This window comes from Tenrec ecaudatus, chromosome 16 (assembly GCF_050624435.1).
Source record: "Tenrec ecaudatus isolate mTenEca1 chromosome 16, mTenEca1.hap1, whole genome shotgun sequence".
Lineage (NCBI taxonomy): Eukaryota > Metazoa > Chordata > Mammalia > Afrosoricida > Tenrecidae > Tenrec > Tenrec ecaudatus.
In genome coordinates, this window is record NC_134545.1 from 38,296,437 (window position 1) to 38,308,580 (window position 12,144).

Consider the following 12,144-nt stretch of genomic DNA (forward strand, 5'->3'; position numbering starts at 1 on the left):
ATGTGACCTTGGGAAAACCTGGACCCCTCTGTGCTTCCAAAGACTCACTTTCCAAAAGGGAAGTCATAAGCCAACTTTTCTTATTCCTCACTGGGTTGCTTTGAAGATGAAATGAGACATCTGTCTAAAATTGCTTCTGACCATCCCTTGGTTCTCAGAGCTCCACAAATGCTATGGATTATTGTTATAAGATTATGAATGATTTTTTCCATGGTAGTGCAAAGATTAACATCAGTGCTACTTCTCTCTGACAAAATATAAATCCAAATTTCTAAATAGTAGGGTCTCAACGGATGCGCTGTTAACAGCATCTTGCTTTTCTCCCATCACTTGTCACAGTAAATCTGATAAGAAATGCTTGGCTAGGGCCTGCAGCCAAGCCCCTCACTAGCAGCGTGCAGAACCTTAGGTTGTTGGCAGGCCAAGGGGCATCACAATGGCAAAAGGACACTCCACAAAGGGCCCCTGCTTCCTCCCCCACACCCCCCTTCCCCACGTTCAGGGTGAAACGTCAAAATACAATTTTTTTGTCACCTGGTGAAATAATGAGCCCCCATTCCCGTTGCCTTGGTATCATCAGAGCGCAACAGCCACGTGGGGTAATCACTGTTTCCGTGTTAAAGCTGCTCAGTTCAAACATTTTCTCAGGCCCTGGTGAAATGAAACCCGTGCTTTCTGCCTAGGTGGAGTTTGAGGCGATTCAGCCCATTTGCTTCTGCTGAAGAGGCTACCTCAGAAAAACAGGAAATAAAAACATAGAGGGTGCCATTGACATTAGGTTTCTCGTTTTCTTCCTTTCTTCCCTACCTTCCTTTTTTCTTCTTGCCCTTCTCTTCCTCTTTTCTTCCTTACCTCCCTTTGCTCCTGTCTTCCTGTCTGTTTAAAAAACAAGAGCAAATAGATGAATGCTTGTTTGACCCAAAAACTGGGCACCATAGCCTCGCCACATTGATATGCAAAAGGAGCCATCACAGGGAGCTCTGTAACTGGGACCTGGCCAAGTGGTGACCAGTAGCCTGGGACTTTGTAGCCTAATACGTTGCAGCGAATTGCTTACTAGTTCTCCTCTAGCTATAGTCTTTTTTTTTTAAACAATTTATTGGGGCTGATACAATTCTTTTCACAGTTCATACATATACATACATCAATTGTATAAAGCACATCTGTACAGTCTTTGCCCTAATCATTTTTTTTTCTCTTTTCTTCTTTTACATTTTATTAGGGACTCAAACAACTCTTACCACAATCCATACATATACATACATCAATTGTATAAAGCACATCCATACATTCCCTGCCCCAATCATTCTCAAGGCATTTGCTCTCCACTTAAGCCCCTTGCATCAGGTCCTTTTTTTTTTCTCCCCCTCCCTCCCCTTTCCCCCCTCCCTCATATGCCCTTGGTAATTTATACCTCATTATTTTGTCATATCTTGCCCTATCCGGGGTCTCCCTTCCCCCCTTCTCTGCTGTCCTTCTCCCAGGGAAGAGGTCACATGTGGCTCCTTGTAATCAGTTCCCCCTTTCCAACCCACTCACCCTCCACTCTCCCAGCATCGTCCCTCACGCCCTTGGTCCTGAAGGTATCATCCACCCTGGATTCCCTGTACCTCCAGCCCTCATATGTACCAGTGTACAACCTCTGTCCTATCCAGCCCTGCAAGGTAGAATTCGGATCATGGTAGTTGGGGGGAGGAAGCATCCAGGATCTGGGGGAAAGCTGTGTTCTTCATCGATATTACCTCACACCCTAATTAACCCATCTCCTCTCCTAAGCCCCTCTATGAGGGGATCTCCATTGGCCGACACTTGGGCCTTGGGTCTCCACTCTGCACTTCCCCCTTCATTTAATATAATATATATATACACATACATATATACATACACACATATATACACATACATACACACACTTATATCTTTTTTTTTTTTTGCATGATGCCTTATATCTGGTCCCTTGGGCACCTCGTGATCGCACTGGCCGGTGTGCTTCTTCCATGAGGGCTTATTTGCTTCTGAGCGAGATGGCCGCTTGTTCACCTTCAAGCCTTTAAGACCCCAGACACTATCTCTTTTGATAGCTATAGTCTTTGTAACTCCTACCAATGACAGGGTGGAACTATGCCACCGAGGGAAGTAGACAGCATGCTAATAATATCACTAAGGTGCATGGCATCCTCGAAGAGGTGAGACCATTCAAGTAAGACCTGTAGAGCCCTAATGTAGGGATTGGTCGGTTTGGTCATCCTGGGTGAGTTAACTCAGAAACAGAAAGTGGAGTTTCAAGAGCACCCAGAAAGACGAGCCAGCAGTGGAGTGTGCTTTTTGGACCCAGGATCATTACTCTGAGCACCACCTCTGTCCAGGAGACAGAGATCCCTGACACTGGATGCACCAGGAGACAATGAAAAACAGTGGCAGATAAATAGCTCATGGAAGCAGAGGCAGCAGCACCAATACCCCAGAACAGGGAGCTGGCCAGCACACAGAATGAGAAAGCTGAGTGTCTTTGGGCCAAGGCTTCCAGACAAAGCGGGCTGCCTCAACGCACTTATCAGCAGAGCTGAAAGAACTTTATACATGGTCCCAATCAGAGCAGAGGTCAAGGAGCTGCAGGGCAGAGGCCAAGGACCAGAAAAAGTTCTGCCTCTGGGCACCACTGGGAAGAGACTGTCCTGACTGAAGAACTATATCCCCAGTCATTTCTGATCCTGAATTGTCACCTGCTAGGTCCCCAATTAACCCCAGAAACATAAGTATTGTTTGCGAGTTCTGTGTGGCCATTGCCACTTAAGGATTATCAAACCCAGCAGAGAAGAAGAGAGTGTCATGGTAGGGATGGTTGGTGTCAGAAACTGTGAAAAGAAACGAGGGTGGAGGCATTTTGATCTCTGTCTCATAGGAATCAGCCTTGGGCTGTTTATCTTGATTTTCCTCCATTGCCTTTTGTGAAGTTACAGGGGGGTCAAATGCCTCCACTATGCCATTTATACCCCTACATTGACAAGTCGTTGGATGAAGGTTAGTCTGGAGAAGGAGCAGACCTTGGATGAGCTCTCATCAGCTGAGGCAATCCTAAAAGGGGCCAGACAGCTGGGACCTTTTCTATCAGTGGCTCTCTCAGCAGCTGGGGAAATCAGTCTCTTCGCCCTGAGAGGAATCTGGGTGACACACTCATCTATGACAATACCCTGAAGAACAAGCTCCCACAAAAACCTGGCTGAGAACTCTCGCCTAGAAAACAGGAGTGCATGCCTAGCTAATAATAGCCATTTACTGAAGGCCCTATGATTGGAACTGTGCCTCATTTACAGATGGAAAACTAGAGGAAGGGATTTAAGGTGGCTAAGTTAATAAGTGACAGAGACAAGATTCAAACACAAGTTTGAAGCTGGTACTGTTAGCCTTTTTTCCAGGGCTGGGTTTTAGATGAGGCAAATGAGACACTTGTCAGGCACACAAGGTAAAGAGGCCTTCCCTCTCCTGTGTGACTTTCCCCATAAGTCTGAATCATGGGCCTGGTGTGTCTTATTTGCCTTCCTTGAGTCTCAGAACCTGGTCTAGTCTGATTTGCTATTTGAAGGAATAAGCCAGAATGCTCAAGTACTCGGAGTCAAGACCCATTCTCCACTGGAATTGTTCAGTGGGACTTACCAGCCTCTTCCTTCGTGTTTCACTTTTCTAGAAACCTCCATGGAGGACTAGCTCTCATGAAGAGAGCTTCAAAAAGCTCATGGCAAAATTCCATTATTTTTTCGTATCACTTTTCCACACGCTTTTGAAAGCTCCCTCCTCATCCCTTTCCACAGTCTTTCTCAAGGAAAGAGACTGTTGCTGGTTGATGTCAGATGCCCCTGAGTGTTTTCTACTCAGAATGCTCTGCACAAACTCTATCAACAAATGACGTAGAGTCAAACGTGCTGTGTGTCTTTAAGTTGATATCAGCTCATAGTGACCCTACAGGACAGAGTAGAACTGCCCCCCAAAGGTGTGCTAGGCTGAGATCGTTATGGGACCAGCTCATCAGGTCTTTTCCCCTTTAGAGCCCATGAGTAGGTTCAAACTACCAGCCTTTTGTTTAGCCACCCAGTCCTTAGCCATTGTACCACCAGGGCTCTTTAAAACAGGGATTAGGTTGATTAATTGTATAATCTCCAGGCACATTTGAAAGCTGCTTCCCAGAACACCCTTCCCCAGATTGTTGATTAAGACGGGCATTTGGGGACTCATTTCTTTCTCATTTGTGTAAGTGCACTCTATGAGAGGGGTTTCCCTTCATAGATAGGTGATCACATACTATTTTTCCAAATTGAACCACTCTTGGTGGTATATTGGGTTAAGAGTTGGGCTGCTGCTAATGGCAAAGTTAATGGTTCAAACCCACCAGCTACTCCTTGGGAGAAAGATGAGGGTTTTCTGCTCCCGTAAAGATGTGCAGTTCTGAAAATCAGCAGAGCCAGTCTATTGTGTCATATATGAGGTCAACCCCATGGCAGTGGATTTGGTTTTGGTTTGGGTCTGTGGGGGAAGTCCTTAAGTCATTCTTTAGTCACATGGAGGAGTCCCTGGGTGGTGCAGTTGGTTAACATACTGGGCTACTAACTCATAGGTTGGAGCTTCAAGCCCAGCCAGAAGTGTCTCTGAAGAAAGGCCTGGTGCTGCATTTCAAACAACAACAACAAAATCAGTTATAGAAAAAAAACAACAGAATGTCATTCTACTCTGGCCCAAAGGAGTCCCTATGAATCAGAGTTAACTTCATGGCAACTGGCATGGGTTTGGTCCATGGGAAAAAAGAACCCTTCATAATTGCCTCCATGCCCAATAGTTCCTTTCCTGTATCCCTAGACCACCCCAGCACCCTCAGCATCTTGCCTTATAATTGCCATGGGTCCGTCTCTCTTCCAAATGGGCCAGGCCGTGATGCAGCCGCTGCTGATACAGAGGGATTGTGCAGTCCCTGCATGATCTACAGTCCTCATGACATATATCTTGAATGAAGATTAAGTGATCCTCTCTAGAGCTTAGCTCAGGGGAATCCACTACCTCAGCTGGAACCGAAGTGGTGCCAGACCAATATCTGTTTTGAAAAGATAGAAGGGCATTCCTAATCTTTGTGGAGAAACAGAGGATTTAGTGAAATGTTTCTGCAGTTGAGGTTACAGATGATCTGTTGACATGGTCTAAAAGGTTGTAGGTGGTTTAATGTCTCTCGGTACCATCAATTTTGCATTTTGTCCTGACTTAGCAAATTGGTTGGGATTTCGGCTTACTGCCAAGGACCTTCAGAAAGAATGTGGTTGCAGGAGCAAGTTTAAGAAAGGAAGGAGCTTTGAAGCAGCCCTCACTGAGTGCCAATCCAAAGCTCTGTAACCCAGCACCTCAGAGGGCTTGATCTGGGATGGACTATGGCAGCATCACCATGAGCCACTTCCTCCAGTGGCCCTGACTGAAGGCTCAGAACCTGCCTCTGATTGGCAGCTGAGAGATACTAGGACCGTCACCTGCCACATCGCCTGTATTTCTCCTGGCAGTAAAAATCCCCAAAGTACACTATGTTCGGGCAATCTTTCCAGCCTACAAGCAGTTGTTGCTTATCTCTGTCAGCTTTTTGCAGGGGAACAATCAGGTTTTGAAATTGAAAGACTTGCATGTGTGTGACTCATGAGGTTAAGAGACAACGCATAACAACAATATTACCAGGTTTCCTTCCTCTTGAAGGATAGGTAAGCAACAAAAGGACCATTTCTCTTAAAACCTCTGATCGAGCGTGGCACACAACTCCTTCCACTTTTATTCTATTGGCCAAGCCCTTCGCTGGCAGGGCAGGGAAGTTTACTCTTTCCTTGGATGACTAGGAAGTGAGTGAAATTTTGTCATCTCATACAAAGGGAAAAGGGAAACATGCTCTATGATCAAATAAGTTTTAAAAAAAAGTCAAAATATTCATAGAATCTGCCGAGTGTGGCAAAAGCATGAGCACTCCCATAGTAGAAGAAACACTGCTCTCAGAAACCACACTGTGCCTGGCAAGGGAGGCTGGAAGGATTTATGCTTGCTCACTTTGGCCAAGTCATTAAGCATGGCTGATCAGTAGAAAAGGAAATCGGGTTTGGTGCGGGGATGTGTCATTGGATATGCAGGCGATTCTCCTTGAGATGTATTGGCCCACAACTTTGGACTCACATACAGCAGTGACCATGAAGATGGCATCGGACCTGGCAACATTTCATTTTTGTATATAGAAAGTTGACACAAGCATCTCCTGGTGGTGTAGTGGGTTACACATTGTGTCCCTAACCTTAAACTCAGCAGTTCGAAAACAGCAGCACTCAGTGAGGGAAAGATGAGGCTTTCTACTCCTGTCAAGAGTTACAGGCTCAGAAACCCATGGGGGCAATTCTCCCCTGTCGTACAAGGTCGCTATGCATCAGCAGTGACTCGATGGCAGGGAGATTAAGTTGATATTACCTATTTTAGAAAACGGTTCTGGTTATTCAATTAAGTAAGGCAGGTGCAGCCCTGTCACACAGGGTTTGTTTAGATAGCACAGTAGTGTCCACTCACTCATTAGCTCAGTGTGTCTGGAAACCCAATGCGTATTTCCACATGGGACAAGTCAGGTTGAAGACACTGGGGATTCGTGCTTTGTTGAGCAAGCCCTGGAATTGCAAGAGTTCTAAAAAGAGGTCAAAGTTCCTGTTTTTATAGCTCTCTCTCACACACACAGACACACACACACACACACACACACATGGAGAAAGTGGTGAACTTCACAGAACGTAGTGGGGACTTCACAGAAAGGGGGGTTAATAGCTGTGAACAGGGTTGGGATGGGTCTTGTTCTATCCATTTGAAAGTCTCTAGGCTAAACAGAAATGTCCTGGTGGTATAGTAGGTTCCGTGTTGGCCTGCTAACCACCAGGTCAGCAGTTCTGAATCCACCAGTTCCTCCATGGAAAAAAGATGAGGCTTTCTATTTGAGTAAAGAATTATAGTCTCAGAGACTCATTGGGGCATGTTTATTCTTCCCTATAGGGGCGCTGCCAGTCAGAATGAACTCAGTACAGTATGCAAATAACAAGCTGTGCTAATACCATTCCAGAGAGACAGTGGTGTTCCAGGGACATTGGTTTCGCCTGGCCCCTGACCCTGAGGAAACATGAGGTCTTCAGGTCCTCTCCTGCTGCTCTTCTTTACCATCCTCCCATATCCTCCTCTGCACTCCCAAGTGGTGGGCATGATTTATAAACACAGAAATCCACTTACTCCTTTGGAAAAGTGGTTTACTTCACCCAAAAATTCGGAGAACTGTGTCGTCTCCCTTTCAAAGTAAATTATACGATGAACATACAATATTGATTGCAGGCATGTGGATTCTTAATCCTCAAGTTCCCATGAAACCCTGCTTTCCATGGCAAATCAGCCCGCCATTTCAGCACACCAGTATTGCCAGGAGAAAGGAGCCTCAGCAGCCACCACTGCTCCACAGCCTGCTTTTCACGGTCACACGGGGATGTCAGAGTGCCCCACACCTCGTGCACTTGACTCAGTGCTTGCTTGCAGGGGTTGCATTTTGTTAGAGCTCAACAACTTCCGAGCATTGGCAAATTCCCTCAACAAAAGGTGGGCAGCGGCCTCAAAATGTCACCAGTCATTAACCACAAGCAGGGTTGCGTTATGCTCGTCAGTGCCGTCATGTGCAAGGGGAAAGACAATTCCCACAGGCTGCCCGCTGTGTTTGGGGAGGGAATGCCAAGTGGGGAAGCTGGGGGTCCTCACCCCAGCAGCCACAGTTCCTGGCTCCAGGCCCTGCCCCAGGCTGTGCCAGGACGAAGAGCCTGGACTCTCAGAGACTCCATAGCTCGATTTCCACTTAGGTTGTGTTGTGTTGATCATTCCTTCCCTAGGCTGCCACCCATCTGTCAGTTTGTCATCATGTTATCATTTGTCTATAGCTTTGATTGCTGTAAGCGGTGTCACCAGCTACGATTATAACCAGAGCAAGCCACTCTGGACACGCTTCACCCGAGCATCCAAGCTAGGACACACTGGGAAGAAAGACCTGATGATGTACTACTGAAAATGAGTCCATGGAACCCTATGGATCAAAAGAGAATACCGTCCAAACAAGTACTGGAAGAGGAGCACCCTAGGTGGGAATACACTCACACGATTCAGTGGGAGGACTCCCTGGGTAGTGTTTGACTAGCACCCAGGAGGTCGGCAGTTAAATCCCACCCAGAATCCAAGAGGTGCCTAAGGAAGGTAGGCCTGAAAATCTGCTTCCAAAAGGTCACAGCCTTAAAAACCCTATGGAACAGTTCTACTCTGAAATGTATGGGAGTCGCTATGAGTCAAAATGGACCGAAAAGCAGCTAATAACAACAACACTGTATAAAGAACAACACTGCAAGACCTTAGGACAAAATACAGAGCAGGCACAATAGCCTCGACCCCACAGGATAGGGCAAGTTATTTTCCTTTGTACCAGAGACCGGAACTGTACAACGGAATGAAACCCTGCCTGCTCTTGTGTCATCACCACAGTCGTTGGTCCATGTTGAGTCCATTGCTGTAGCCACTGTGGACATCCATCTTATCAAGGGTCTTCTTCCCTCTTGCTGCCCCTGTACTTTAACAAGCATTATGTCCTTTCTTAAGAACCAGTCTCTCCTGATAGCATGTCCAATGGATGTGAGATGAAGACTTGCCATCCTCACTTCTAAGGGGCATTCTGGCCGTGCTTTCTCCAAGAGGGATTTGCTTGTTCTTCTGACAGCCCAGACGACTTTCGGTATTGTTTGCACATCATTCACATGCATTGATTCTTCTTCAGTTTTCCTTACTCACTGTCCAGCTCTCACATGCAATTGACCATTGAAACTACTTACCTTGAATTCAGAGCTTAGGGTACACTACCCAAAGCCACATACCTTGTGAGCGGCTGAAACATGTCTGCTGCCAGGAACTGTCCAATTTATTTTATTGAAACATCATACTCAAAAGGTGCTTTAGGCAAACATACTTTGTCTTTTGACTACATGTCCCAATAATATAACCAGGCTCAGACCCTCACATTGTAATGATTCAGCTATATGTCTGAGAGGAAAAAGACTGCCAACCATAAAACTGATGGGAGAATAGGTACTGACTGTCACCTGCAATGCCATTCCTTCAACAAATATTTATTGAGTGTTATTCAAATGACAACATTTTGCAAAGCTTTAAGAAGACCCAGATGTAGAGAACACAGTCCCTGCTCACAGGAGACTCACAGATACTGCATCAGGGCATTCAGATCAGGGACACCACAGATAGATGCTGAAAGAAAAATCATTAAAAAAATATAGCAACCACGCACGGATTCCAGGACAGATAAAATCCTCAGGAACAGCAATGGGAGTAGCGATACAGTGGTAGCTTTTTAATCTCCCATCATCTTGCATAGGGGTGGAGTCCAGACTGTCACTCAGGCCATAGCCAGTGAGGTCTCAATGTGGGCATGGCCTTCTCTTGAGGATTCTGTCAACTTCTGTATTCTTTCCTGGGGGTGAGAGACACCCATGACTTGATATTCCTGCTGACAAGATACATGGATCTACATTGACGGCAGCCAGAGCCTTGAACGGGGAGGAGTCATGTGGAGAGCCATGCCACTTTCCACCTCCACTGGGTCCATAAGACATTCCACCGACTGCCCTGTGATCTTCCAGCACTTGGTGTCATTGCATGTGTTGCATAAGTCTGAAAAAAATTTACACACTGTTATTTGATATATGGGTTAATTTCGTACTTATGGACGTGGTCTGGACTGGGCTGGGATGTTTTCTTAATATACAATTATTCTTCTATATAAAGCTTTTTTAGGACACATGAGTGTTTATGAATGTGCTTCTCTGGTCAACTCGAACTGACTCAGATACCATGAGGGCACAGGGTGGCTGTGTAGGGAAGGGGAGGAAAAGGGAACTTATAACAATGATGGATTTAGAACACACACACACAGCCTAGGGGCCGAATAACATTAATATGGGTAGAGGGACACAGAAGACAGTGTGTATAAAGATATTAATTTATATATAATTTAGTACGGGTGTGAGGGTTGAGGAGAGAGGGAAAAAACAGGAGCTGATATCAAAGGGGTCAAGTAGAATGATAGTGTTTAGAAAATGATGGTGGCAGCATATGTACAAACTCGCTTGATCTAATTGATTTATGGATTGTTATATTACCTGTCAGAGGCCCCATTAAAATGTGTTCTTTTTTCGATAACAACATAAACTCACTGCCATGGAGTCAATTTTGACTCAGTATAGAACACACCCTGTGGCTTCCTCGCTTGCTATTCTTTAAGGAAACAGAAAGCCTTTGCTTTCCCCTGCAGAGTGGCTGGTGGTTTCAACTATTGACTTTGAGGTTAGCAGGCACCATAGCACCATGATTCCTAAGGATGCTGGTAGAAAGGGAGAACCTTGTGGAACATAATTTAAAATTCTTTAATTATCTAGACTTACTTAACTGAAAGAGTCCCAGAGACTATGACCCTGAGTTACTCTTCAAACCTTGAATTGAAACTGTCCCCTGAAGTCATCTTTAAACTAAATAACAATTTAGCTCTTAAAGGATTGCATCCTTGAGTATTGCAGTCTTTAAAAAATCAGCACAAAACTAAATGGGCTACAGATAAGTCAAAATATATGTGAGAGGGTTGTGGCAGAGAGATTAAGTAAAAAGAAAGGAAACACCTAGAATAGAAAGAAAAAGAATGTTAATTCAATATGAAGAGTGTGACCAATGTCACTGAACATTGTGTCCAGAAAGGGTTGAAATGGAACAGATTTTGCTTTGTATGTTTTCACATATCAAAATTAAATATTAGTAGAAAAAGAGAGAGACTCGCATCTGTTTGAGGCAGACTACCAAATACTGGGTTATATATAATGCTAAGTATTGAAATATTATCCCATTTTCATATGGCAAGTATGGAAAGCCAAGGATGGAGTGAGGCATTCACAGGGGAGATGGCATTTGAATGATCCAGGAATATGGCTAAAGAAGATGCTCATTCCCGGGTGTTTCCACTGGGTTCGCAAACACATCAGCAAATGAATGTCAAATAACGCGTCTCACCCTCTAACTCAGAGCTGTGCAACCGAACTCTCTTCTATGATGAAAAAGTTCCAGAGCAGTGATTCTCAACCTGTGGGTCGCGACCCCCATGGGGAGGGGGGTCGAACAATGCTTTCACAGGGGTCATCCGATTCATCACAGTAGCAATATTATAGTTATGAAGTAGCAACAAAAATAATTTTATAGTTGGGGGGAGCACCACATATGAGGAACTATATGAAAGTGTCACAGCATTAGGAAGGTTGAGAACCACTGTTCTAAAGGCATGACATCCAACCTGGTAGCTACTACATTTTATCAGGAAAGACCAGTCCATGGAAAGGGACATCATGCTTGGTAAAACTGAAGGTCCACAAGAAAAGAGACTGGCCATCAAGGAGATGGGCTGACACCATGGCTGCAACAATGGACTCCAACCTAACAACCATGGCGAGATTTGGCACAAGATCAGGCAGTGTCCTCAAAGTAACATCCTTGATCTTCAGTCTTTTTAAAAGATCTGGTGTAGCATATTTAGCCAATGCAACGTGTCATTTGATGTCTTGACTGATGCTTCCTTGAGCATTGATCTGGCTTAGGGTTTAAAAATTCCCCTTGGCTTCTCAATCATACAGGAGGCCCACACAGTGATCATCTTTCCTCACTACACAGAGTGTCATGCCCCACTCACATTGGTCTCCTTGCTGTTCCAGGAAGAAGCTTGGAGAACCCAATCACAAGGCCTTTTGCACTGACTGTCTCCTACCTGGAACACTTTCCCCACCGCCACATGGCCACTCCTGTGTCTTCCTGCCTTATTCAAGTACTGCACTATCAATGAGATCTTCCTTGGCTGTGATGCACTACTTGCCCCAAGTTTCCCATCCAGCGCAGTTTAGTGAGAAAAATCTCACTGCTACCTGCAGGGGGGGAGCCTCGGCACTGGCATCTCAGAAAATGGAGCATAATCAGAACAGAAATGTGACCCTACCTCTCATGCTAAAAGGCTGCTAACTGCAAGATCTAAACCAC